Source organism: Camellia sinensis, chromosome 12, assembly GCF_055761805.1.
Source record: "Camellia sinensis isolate YWXY chromosome 12, ASM5576180v1, whole genome shotgun sequence".
Taxonomy (NCBI): Eukaryota; Viridiplantae; Streptophyta; class Magnoliopsida; order Ericales; family Theaceae; genus Camellia; species Camellia sinensis.
In genome coordinates, this window is record NC_138972.1 from 95,812,915 (window position 1) to 95,826,149 (window position 13,235).

At 29.1% G+C, this 13,235-nt stretch overlaps 1 pseudogene; it reads right to left on the reverse strand.

Annotated features, from left to right (window-relative positions):
- Positions 1-12,157: 12,157 nt before the first annotated feature.
- LOC145803749 (formin-like protein 4 pseudogene) lies at positions 12,158-13,014 on the reverse strand (annotated as a pseudogene).
- Between the last annotated feature and the right edge of the window lie 221 nt (positions 13,015-13,235).

Here is a 13,235-nt window from a genome sequence, read left to right on the forward strand (position 1 = left end):
GCATGAAATACTAATCAATTTCAGATTCGGCCACCGATAAGGCCTTCAATTTATAGTTTGAAACTTAAAACATGAACAGATCAATCAAATGACAAACAGATAGAAATGCAAGTAAAGAAATACACTCTTGTAATCAATTCCGAATTTCAGTCAAATCAGTTACTTCTCATGCTCAGTCATAGTTTAGCAGTAATCAGACGTGAGGGTTGTCACAGTTAACATTAAGCTGAAACTAAAATAGATAGTCATATTTTTACTCATAGTTTCAAATTAGACAAAATATTTTTGGTATTTATTGAATACTTTTGTATTTACTTAAGCTTTATCTGGAACATTATTCAATGATGATTTGCAGAATGATAATGAGTTGTGGTGCATAGCGGATGTGAGCAGTAGGTTTTGTTTTGGGGTAATGTTTTTATAATTTTTATTATTATTATTATTATTATTATTATTATTATTATTATTATTATTATTATTATTATTATTATTATTATTTTGAGAAGTGCTCTTACTGATTTTGGATTTGGTGCTCCTTCATTTCTAAAAGATATATTTTGTTTATGGTGATTTTTTGGATATATTTATTTATTTTGTGTTAGTTTTTTCAATTGTTTTTGGTATTGATATGTATCTAAGAAGGTTTCAATTGCAATAAGAGCGCTTCAAAGTAGAAAATCACTTCTAATTTAATTGCTTTATTTACATTTATGGTAATTTGTATATGAAGCATTGTGTTTGTGGTCCTATATATCTGAATCATTGCTTTAAATTTGCTTAATAGGTTCACATTTGAGAGCTTGAGGAATAAGTGAAACTTCTTAACAACCTTTCGCATCCGAACATTATGGTAAGTATTTGATTTGCATTCTTTTTTTCTTTTTATTTGATAAATAAGTATTTGATTTGCATTCTTACTAAAGCATTTTAATGTTTCCTTTTGTTGGTCATCCTTTAGAAAACAATTCAAATATCTTTCAGTGCTTATCCATAAATTCTTCAAAAGGTAAGGTATAACTTCCAATTTCTGGTTGTAATAAAACATTCTAATGATTTGAGCATATGCAAGTTTGTTCAATTATAAGTGGTGATCCTTTCCACTATACACAGAACTTTAAACCCAATTAAAATCCATTCGGGTTTCTGTTTTATAATTTGTTGTGGTATTGCTTTGTTTTCACTTATAAATTCAAATGGCTTTGGTCTGGTTTCCTTTGCTTATATACAATTATGAGCCATTATATTGGTTTTCATTTTTCTTGATAATTAATTATTTTCTTTTATCCACCAATGTCGATAGCTATTATGGGCAGTTTGGAAGTTGATTTCAATAATTTTTGACTTCCATGATTCTTTGATTTTGAAGACTAACACATGCTCTACATAGTTGATTTGTGGTGATTCTCTCTCTCTCTCTCTCTCTCTCTCTCTCTCTCTCTCAAGATTTATATTTAATGGGTTCAATAGCTTTTTCGTGGTGAGCACCCAAACTTAGATTTTTAGATATATTTTTCATGTGAATGGTTTGTTATTTCGTGCTTTTATTGGTATATTAGTATGCGGATTTTGGGGTTTTTAGTATGTTGTTATTACATTATTGTATAAAGAGGTTTTCATTTGAACCTTTCTCACCTTTGTTTTTTTCCCCCAATATTTAATGTACATTTATAATCTCATCATACATCTCTAGTTGTGCCCACGTGTGTTTGGATTTTGTTTTAGGCTAAAGATTCATAATGGAATGATTCCCACTCACTCCCATCCCTTATCTCAGTTAAATCTAAATAAAATTTTGGTTTTGTTTAATCTGTACAAATGTATTCAATTTCCATGGAATTCGAAACTTTACCAATGTAAGCAATTTTAGATTGAGGCATGAGTTATAAATATAAAAGGTAAATTCATGACTTAATTTGTTTTATACTTATAGAAGTTGAGTTGGAGATTTTATTTACTAAGATTTCAAATTCATGACTTCTTTGTGTTAATGATTAGCTTGCTATTTGTTAGTCTACTTTCAATTTGATTTTCAAATTCTATTTTTTCATAGTGTAATGATTTGACTATGTTTATTATGGAATCTAATCTCTTTTTGTTCTTGGTATTATTGATTGGTAGGCTATTGATATTGACATAAAACAATGCATCGTTAGCTTAAATTTTATATTATTAGTTTGCCATCTGCATATGTGTGTGGTTTTGATTGATTGCTTGAATTAGATTGTTTGATTCTTGGCCTAAAGAAACTAACAAAATGCATAGGAAAACAATGTCCTATTCAATTCAGTTAAATTGATAGTATTGGGTAATAGTAAAATGAATATATACTGTCTTTTGCGTATAAATATGACAGTTTCATGATTTCATCGTAAATTTTATCATTTTTACTTGAATAATCAAATGAAATTGGGAAGTTTGAACTAAAAAGTTTTGTGGATGGGGCTGTTTTGTTGAGTATTGCTCATTTGAGACATTCAATTTTGTTTTTGCTTGTAACCTTTTTTATTAAGTGATTTTGAATAGAGCTTCAATAGAGTTGATAATAGTTGTTGATTCACTTCCTCCCTCTCTCAGCTAAATCTCAATTTGTTTTTAATTTTATAAATATATATATATATATATATATATATATATTTTCTTACATTTTGTCTCAATTAAATCTAAACCATAAAAAATAGGAGATTTGTCATGTCATCAAAAAATAAGAATTGTTTTTACCAGATTTGTCATGCTCATCAATTCAGGCATGGAAATGGACTACAATATTTGTTCCTGTATGTGGGAGATGTTTTTTTTTACTGCATGTGGATATTGACCCAAGAGCACAACAAGATGGATGATTTGATGCTCATGGATTTTTTTTCTTATGTTCATTTTTTTATTAGTTTAAATGCATTCATAATTTCTAATCCTATTTCTTTTAATGGGATTCAGTGGAGAAATAAGAGGATAGTGTACTACTAATGTTTGTTTAAGATCTTAGATTTTCAGGATTTCAGCATTCCCATGTGTAAATAGTTTGCTTTGCCTCTTAGCTTTTGTCGCCAATAGTTTGTTTGTATTTTATTGTGTTTCAACTCTGTTTTGGTTAGTGCTTTGATTGGTTATTGTTTGGATGCAATATAGGACTGCTTTAAATCATAAAACAAGGCACCTGATTTTTGCAAATTGGTTATCAGGTCATGGACTGAGTACACACACTAGGGAAAATCATATTAAATTAGAACATATTTATTACAAGCTGTGTTTGGATTTTTCCCTAACCATACGCACTATCGATCTAATTTGTCATTACATACATAAATGAGGTATTTTAATCTCTAACTTGTTCATTCTATTTCATGTGATATTTGTTATTTCTTTATGATTTTGGAGTTCTCATGTAGAGAGTTGTACTAAATGTAATATTTACTTGACAATAGGATGGAGTCACTTGCTTTAACTTTTATTTTTATTTTTATTTTTTTGAGATTTCTTAGCACTGGCTGGTATGCATTGTTTGTTATATAGATTTTGAATTCTATTTTTTTAAATTGCAGAGCACTGGCTGGTGTGCTTCATTTGGTGTTTAATAATTTTTTGGTATTGCAAAGCATTGGTTGGTGTGCATTGTTTATTGTTTATTTTTAATTTTAACTTTTAAAAATTGCAGAGCACTAGCTGGTGTGTATTATTTGCTATTTATTTTTATTTTTTATTTTTTCGAATTAAAAAGAATTGTCTGCTATGCAGTGTTTGTTGTTTAATTTTGAATTCTATTTTTTGAAATTGCATAGCACTAACTGGTGTACATCATTTGGTGTTTATTAATTTTAATTTTAATTTTAATTTTTATTGTAAAGTATTGATAGATTGATAGATGTACAATAGCTTTGGCTGGTATTATTTGGTAACAAATGAATAATGAACACGAAATATTTATGATTAAACAATAAGTATATATACCTGTGCCTAGGAGTTGTTATCTTTAATTGAGTTTTGTAGAGTGTGGTACCAACAAAATTGTAGAGTGTGGGTTTTAAAAACAATATTTCTTTATATTTCTCAATGTCTTAAGTTTTTGGTATATTTTACGATAAATTACATTTGTATTCAACTACATTTTGATAAATTATATTTGTATTCGACTACATCGTGTCATTACGCACGAGCTTATTTTTTATTCTGTACTTTACATACCTCTTATTCTTCCCCTTTTATTCTATTTATGTACTTGCTCTTCTCATCTTTATTGTAACCCTCTCTTTGAAATTAATTTTTATATTTTATTATCCGATTTGCTACTAAAATTGTTAAAAGTTCTTTAAGAAGAATAATGTGTGTTTGGTTTGAGTTTTTTTGATTATATTTTTAAAAATTTGAGTTTGTTTATTTTTTGTATTTTTTTTATTTTTAGTGAATATTTTTAAAATTTTAAGCATTTTTTTACTTTTTTAGATGCACCTTATTTAGATGCATCTAAAAAGTAAAAAAATTATAAAAAAATATTTTAAAAAATTATAAATACATAAAAATATGAAAAATATATTGAATTCTAGTATTTTTTTTATTTATATTTTTGGTATTTAGTGTATTTTTAAAAGATTTTTTTTCACAAAAATTATACTTTTTATGTGTATTTATGTTAGGTGTGTCTAAAAATTAAAAAAATTGTTTAAAATATTAAAAAATTCAGTAAAAAAAAAAAAATCACAGAAAACAAGAAAGTACAATTTTTTGAAAAGTATTTTTGGAAAGCTAAAAACAAACAAGGTGAATATTTCTTTATATTTTTTCAGTATCTTTATCAGAAATCAAAAAATGCTATAGACCCTACAAATTTCAACATGATGCTTATAAATTACTACATTTTGATAGTAACATAATTTACACCGTGCCTTTAGGTAGTTTAGGTAGTTCAATTTCTCCTATTGTCAAAGTAGGTTGTTAACTACATTATTAAACTTCATTCTGCCTTCTTACAGTTATCTTTGTCAAATCTACATAACCAGACACTTTTAGGTTGAGACACCATTGAGCTTCAACCTCTAATTATGGACAACATTACTATTTTTGGTTACGTAAGTTGTTTTCTTTCTAATTTATTTTTAAAAAAAAATACACATTTTCTATAAGTTGAAGTCAATTTTCTTTTCTTTTCATTATTTTTTATCTAATTTCCTTATAACAAAATGTTCTTTTCCGATGGATAGAGACTTACTTCGAACTACAATATCGACTCTTTTTATTCATTTTCTTACATGCATATATATATATATATATATATATTTTACCTCTAATTCTTTTGTATTTATAGTTTCAATTTCTTCAAGAAAGAAATGCTAAGATTGTTTCGATGGAGATGTAATAAGGTAATTTCAATTTAAAAGTGTTTTGATATTTATACAGATTTTCGTCTACTAATATACTAACTTTTTTATTTTCATAAATTACTAGATTGTTGTGCATGCTCCTCATTGGGGATACATAGAAGTTCATACAAAGACTTTTTGAAAAGTGATGAGGCGCTCCTACGAATTCTAAGAAAGAACAAGTTTGAAAATCATATTTATTTTTATGAAAAGCATACATATGCTAGCTACGATCTAGATTTTGTAAAGTTTCCTATCAATGTGAATTTTAGTTTTGTAAAGCCTTTTATCTATGTGCAATTTATAACTTTAGATATATGTTATATAATATTCATTTGAATTATTCACTCGGTCATATAGTCTTTTTTTCCCCCCCCCTAATATGCTCTTGAATTAGCTAAAAGAAAACTAATCATAATTTTTTTTTTAATTTTTGGGTTTAATTTGAATTTATGCTTATATAAATTTAGCAAGGGTGTTACTTTTAATATAGGATTGGATTGTGTACGTAATAATCTTTTAAAATAATTGTTCATTGCACAATTTTTGTCATTTTTTTTTTGAATTGCAAAGAATAGCCGATGTGCGTTATTTCATTTTTTTTTTCTATTGTGGAGCACTGATTGGCATGCTTAATTTGTTATATATCCTCTTTTTCTTTTCTTCTTCTTCTTCTTCTTCTTTTTTTTGTGTGTGTGTGTATGTGTGTGTGTGTAGAATATTGGTTGATATGCTTAATTTATTATTTGGCATTTTCTTTGTATTGCAGAGCACAGACTGGTGTGCTTAATTTATTGTTTATTTATTTTTTTCTATTGCAGAGCATTGCCTGGCATGTTTCATCTGATTTTTATTATAGGGTTAATTACACTAATAGTCCCTATAGTTTGGGACTTGTGTCACTTTGGTCCATGACTTTTCAATTGTGACACATTTGACCCTGAATTTTGAATCTTGTTCCAAATAAGGACAATTAAAAATATCATTAGATTTTTCAAGGGTAAAATCATCAATTTGATAAAATATAAACTAGTTTGACAAAAATGAATGTCAAAAAAATATTTTTAATTTTTTAAAAATTATTTTTATCCACCAATGATAAAATTATGTAAAATTAACAAAAATTACATGATTTATTTTTTAAAATTAATTTCACATGATCATCATCCAAACACATAATAAAAATTAATTTGGTAAAAAAAATAAATAAATGACAAAAAAATTTATCATTTTTACATAATTTTATTTTTAGTAGGTAGAAATAATTTTTAAAAATTCAAAACTATTTGTTTGACATTTTTTTTTGTCAAATTAGTTTATATTTTATCAAATTGACAATTTTACCCCTGAAAAATCTAATGATGTCTTCAATTGTCCTTATTTGGAACAAGATTCAAAATTTAGGATAAAATGTGTCACAATTGAAAAGTCAAGGACCAAAGTGACACAAGCCCCAAACTATAGGGACTATTTGTGTAATTTGCGCTTTATTATATGTTTCTGTATTGTGAGACTTACATTTTATTGTTTGTTTAAAATCTTAAAATTATTCCAATTACATTTTCATTCCAAAAATATTTTTATCGTGTCTTTAGGCATGGGCATACCTAGCGTATAGATATCTTATGACAATCATAATTAAATTATATAAAATTTTCAGATATAATTTAATAATTATAAAAACTTTGATAAAAAGGTATGTGCAATTTGATAGTGAAAAATTTCTGATGGTAAATTTAAATTAGTTAATTCCATTTTAATGACATATTCATACAAATTAAATACAGCCAATGCAAGTGACCCGCTTGACAAATTTCTTTTAGTGACCCACTTGACAAATTTATTTTTGAACACATGAACACATAATTTTTTTTTTTTACTAAAACCAACACACTATCATAGTCACTTCCGCACATTAAACAAGTGGTTAGGAACACTTGATAGCATAAAACAAAAAATTAAAAATATTTCTCCTTATTTTTTTAATAATCAATTTTTTTAAAAAATTTATTTAAATTATTTTTACTTTTTAAAACCACATACTCGGACATACTTCTAAAATCAATTAATAAAAACTATAAACAATCCTATACAAGTATAAATTTGATTTTTATTTTTTAAATAATTATATTCTAATTTAGAATATAACAATTTGTACTAACTCTCAAATAACAGAACTGTATTATAAGATGATTGAAAAATATAAATAATAGTGAACAAATCACAAAACACTTAGACTCACATAATGTTCTGGACATGTACCAATTTTTAGTATGAATCACAAATAACAATGGGTAAATTATGGAAAGGCAGTGACCGTTATAGCTATAAATTTCTATCACACTACTATATAAGTCGTATGAATAATAATAATCACCACAATTGTAGTTGCCGTCGCTTTTTAAAATCATGGTTGGACCATATATTTTAGTAAAACATAAGATTAAAGTAAAAATGACGAGTAATTTCATATCATGTAATTGTTATGAATTTTTTTTTCAGTTATTGGTGGTATCATCTAAAGAAATGTGTTCAACTTGGAAGTAATACTAACATTGATCTACATCATCACACGTGAACTTGAGAGTTTTGCAGACAATTACGTTCTTTTACACAGTGTTTGGTTAGATGATTTAAAAAAAAAAAAAAATTGGAAAGAGAAATAAAAAAAGGTATGTGAAATTAATATTTCACCTATTTTTTCTTTTTAAATTCCTTCTCAAATTTCTAAACTAATCACAAGACGAGGAAGTTTCTGGAACAAATGTGACTGCTTATGTACGTTTTTAGAAACCTTTCCATGTTTGGATTGTTGGGTAGTTTTTTGAAAAAAATATCAATCAGTGTGTTTGGTTTGAATTTTTTGGATTAAATTTTTTGAAAATTGGCTTTTTTAGTTTTTGTGTTTTTTTGTTTTTAGTGAATATTTTTTAAATTTTAAACATTTTTTTTTTACTTTTTTAGATGCACCATACTTAGATGTATCTAAAAAGTAAAAAATTTGTGAAAAAATATTTTAAAAAATTAATAAATACATAAAAATACAAATAATGTACTGAATTCTTGTATTTTTTTTGTATTTTTGGTATTTAGTGAATTTTTAAAAGATTTTTTTACAATTTTTTTACTTTTTAGGTGTATTTATGTTAGGTGTGTCTAAAAAGTAAAAAAATTGCTTAAAATATTAAAAAAACTCAGTAAAAACAAAAAAACACGAAAAATAAGAAAGTAAAATTTTCTTAAAAGTGTTTTTTGAAAAGTGGAAACAAGCAAGGTGAATAAGTCTTATTTTGCAATTAAAATTACTATTAATTATTAAAGTCCTAACAAATTTTAATATGAACAATTAAATTTTATTTGTCGTAAAATATTTCCAAAATTCATTCTTCCAGAATGGTGTATATAACTACAGGAAATCATGGATTTAGCGACGTTTAATTAACGGCGTTTATTTAAACGTCACATTTTTTGATAATTAACGACGTTTTGTAAACGTCCCCTTTTGTGTTAATTAAAACGGTCCCGTTTCTGAATAGAGGTCATTTGAAAGCGCCTCCAAATCCCTATTTCCAAACCCACTCCCTGTCTCTCTTCAAACCCCTATTTCCAAACCCCACACAAAGTCGATCTATTCTCACAACTCCAAGGTGACTCTCTCTCTCTCTCTCTAAACCCTAATTTCAGTCTCAGAGGATCGAATCAATACGAAGTTCTCTCGCTCGATTCCTCTTCAGCATGGTGATTCCTCTTAGTGATTCATCTCAGAGCGATTGCGATTTTGATTTTGAAGTTCTCTCTCTCTCGATTGTGAGCACCACCTTCTACAATCTTAGAAAAATCGATCGAATCCTTCAAAACCTTCTTCAGCTCGGTGATTCCAGTTGTGGTGTTCGTCTTTGTGGATTTGGAACTCTTCATCTTCTTCGATCAGTGAGATCAGAGGTTAGTTGAGCTCAAATTTTAGGAACACTTGAAACTTGTTTCTTTCTTAGATGTTTCTTCTGTGCTCTGTTTTGAATAGCTGTTTGTGAATCTCTCTTTGCTCATCTTCTTCCCATTGGTTTGTGAAGATTTAGTGGGTATATAATTAATGTTTCTTCTGTGCTCTGCTTGTGAATAGCTGCTTGTTATTTTGCTTAAATTGTGTGGATTTCGTACCGAAGTGTTGTTTCGTGGATGCAATGATAGACTAGTTAGACTTGTAGTGATATTCATTAATAATGAAATTTGTAAATCTAAATATAGTTTTTTACTCATTGATAGACTATTGAGCTGCTTCCAAGTGGTGAGAATGAGAGAAATTAATGACCTAGTCAAGAGAAATCTAAATATAGTCTCATTCTTCTTCTGCTGGTTAGTTCTTAGTCAAGAGAAAATAATAATAATAATGAAGATAGTATATATAGTCCAGCTGGCCAAGGAATAATAAGGGTTACCAGTCTACTGGTTACCAAATGCCAAATAACTTAATTTAATTTGGGTTCTCGCCTACATATACAGAGAATGCTTATATACAAAGAATTCATCATGGTTTAGTAGTTGTCTGCAACATGTGTGTGGTCCAATTATCAGTTTTCATGGTGTGTTAAATATTGAAAATGCTCAATTTTGTTGCTTTTAATTTTAGTGCATATACAACCAAAACAGAAAAATTAATTTAGTTGATTGTCTTATTTGGATGCTCTAGGATCTTGATTAACTCAATATGACTCTTTTTTGTTTTTTTGTTTTTGTTTTTGGACTTTGTTGTCTTATTTGGATACTCTACTAAGGATCTTAAAGCTTGTCCAATTTTATCATGGAAGTTGAGAAATTTCCCTATTTTCAGTTGCAGAACATCATATGAACTTCACTTGTCAGATTTTCAGATATATTGATTTTAAAATTTTTTTTTTGTGCATTTTTGTTTCCCAAATTGGGTTGTCATTGTGTGTTATTCATGTTTTTTTTTTTGTAGTTTTAGAAATCATGCTTTGGGGGATAGGTACTTCTCAAATACAACTTTTTTAGGAATGTTTTAGTTGTCCTTAACAATTATGTGCATCAATAGTTTATATAATGGTAGTTCATTAATTTCACGTATTAAAGGACTGCTTGTTTGGTTACTGGTTATGTAAATTCCCAATCTTGGAAATGATTATTTGAGTCATTCGAGGAGCTTAGTAAGTTATATTCGCTGGAAATGACTACTTTTAGAAGTCTAAATATTATATAGTTTCAATTTTGGTTTGGTACATGCAATAGTTTATATAATGATCCTTGGCTTGCTCGCCATAGTTTTCTTGTTAGTTTACTCATCAAAACTTTAATCTTTAGCAATAGTTTGTTGGGTTGACTCCGCATGACTATCTTGGTTTGATCCTTATCCATCTTGCCTTCCTTGGGTGTTGGTTTAACATGCCATGATAATGTACTAACATTTCTTTTATCATATAACTTTTTGGCTCGACCTTATTTCTTACCAATTTGATTCAGCAATAGGAACAATATTTTCCTCAACAGATACAGTGTGTACACTGCAGGTTGGTTAGCACTGTATATTTGAGTTCAACGTTGAATTATGGCCGATTATTTTCATGGATTTCCTAAGTATCTTGAATTTTCATGCAGGTTCTACATCAAGATGAGACTCCTTTGCAGTACAGTCTAGTCTTCTCTCTGAGCTCAACGTTGATGGTTCTATGCTTAGTTCTGGAAATCTACTATCCAGTTTTGTGCCCATCCATTTTGTTCATTATCCTTTGCTATTCTATATTATTTTCACTGTTATTGATTGTGTGCCTTTCTTCTCCACCCTCACCCTCACATACAATGTCTTTTTTTAATTATCATGTCCTATGAGAATATGTGTTAGTTTCAGTTTTTGCTTGACCTCAGTTCTTACAATTTGACCTGTAAATATAGTTTCTGCACTTCGATTACAGAGCATCTTATGGGATAATGATGTGAAAAGCACAAAGTGCACTTTGAAGGAAATGATAATGCATTTTTCTTCCCTTGAACTCCCGGAAGGAAAGGCTGTGATTAAATTTGAAACGTTGGCAAATCTAGCTAAGTATATTATTGTTTTTTTTTACTGTAGTTTGTTGTAATAAAATTTGTTAATATAAACACAGTTCCATATAATTTTCCAAATTTCTTGAATGTTATGATTGCATAAATGCGGTACCACTCATATGAAGAGATATAGATCATAGTTATTCTTGTGGTTGATTTTCATTGAACTTAGTTATGATTTCTAACAAGTAATCTTTGGTCAAAATCATGATTCCCTCCAGCTTTGTTTTGCGGGTGATTTTCTAAAGGAGTTGGGTGTTGGGGTAGAGTTAGCAACTACAACTGTGCCACACCTTTTTCTGCCTTTAGCTTGTGCTACCAATGTGGCCAAGGATCAACCCTTCTCTGTCTCTCATTTTCTGGGTATGGCTTAATTAGGCTGAGATTTTTTATACTAAATTTATCTTCTTTATTTTTTATGCGTTGTGGAATAGTTAGAGAATTCAAAATGTTTGCGTAAAGTTTTATTCTAAATGGTTGCATAAATTTTTTATACTAAATGATTCATGAATCATCAGGTGATACGGTGATCATTGCTCATAAATGAACATCTAGCACTGGATTTGATTTTGCCGTGGCCATCATTTTGTCAAATTGTTACATATGATGTCCACTATTGTTTTGACGGTGTGAGTAAGCCCTGCTTTGGCAGCAATCAGTGGTTCAACAAGTATAATTGAAATATAAACCACTGATTTTGAGTTCTTTGTTGTTGGTAAATACTAAATAGTAATAAATATAGTCACTCTTTAATAGTTCTTTGAGTTCTTTGTTTCAACATCAGCAAGTTTTGTTGGATTGCCATTGAATTGAAGGATTTTGGATACTTCTTCTTGAGTTGGGGAGATTTTTGCAAGTTTTTCGAGTATATCAGAATTAAGGCCTCAGCCCTCAAGGAGGGCATCAAGGATTTCTTTCCGAGATACTGCAAGAGATCTAAGTACTATTGCTGTGTTTTGGGATTTCCGAGGCTCAAGGATGAAGATTTGAGCAGGTGGAACAGAGCTGGAACTAATTGAACTTGAAATTTTACTGCTTTCAGGAGATCTATGATTGGTGGCATTGTATCCAAATAGAGCTTCCATAAGATCATCATCAAATCTAATGAACACAGAAGACCAATAACAAGGAACACAATGCCAATTATCAGATGGATAGTAAAGAAGAAGAAAAAAAACATGAATATGTGGTTAAATTCAAGGCCTCATTTACCGGAAAGATCCATCATTGATCTCATCCTAGACCACTGAATGATCAGCATTAGCTATAACCTTGTCCTAGTGCAGTGGCTTCAGTTTCATCCCTCCAGTCCCAGGTGGTGGAGGTAGTGGTGCAGGATTTCTCTTTGCTGAAGTTGGTAATGGAGGAGGTGGTGGTGTGGTGGTGGTGGTGGTGGTGGAGGCTGAGGAGGTTGTGGTGGTTGAGGGGGGCATAATGGTTGTGGTGGTGTCACAATGGGTGAAGGAATAAGTGGAGCTGGTTTTGCCACTTTGGCAATATCAGCCATATTACATGGCTCATGAAGCAATGGGATTTCCTGAATTCTTTCAGAGTTCTTGAGTTTATCTCCTCTAATATAAATCCTCTTTTCTTCTTCATCTTCTTCTTCTTCCATTGAAATTGGATTTACCCAAACTTTAGAGAAACAACTCATGAGGTGTCTTTGTTCAAGTTTTCTCAAATAAAGAACATCCAACCCATTCTCATCAACAATTAATCCTTTTAGAGTTCCTTCTAGTTCTCTGAACTCTTGATGACTCACCACCACTGTTTCTTCTCGACGAAAACTTGAATAAAATTTCTCTCTGTGATACTATTGAGCTAAGG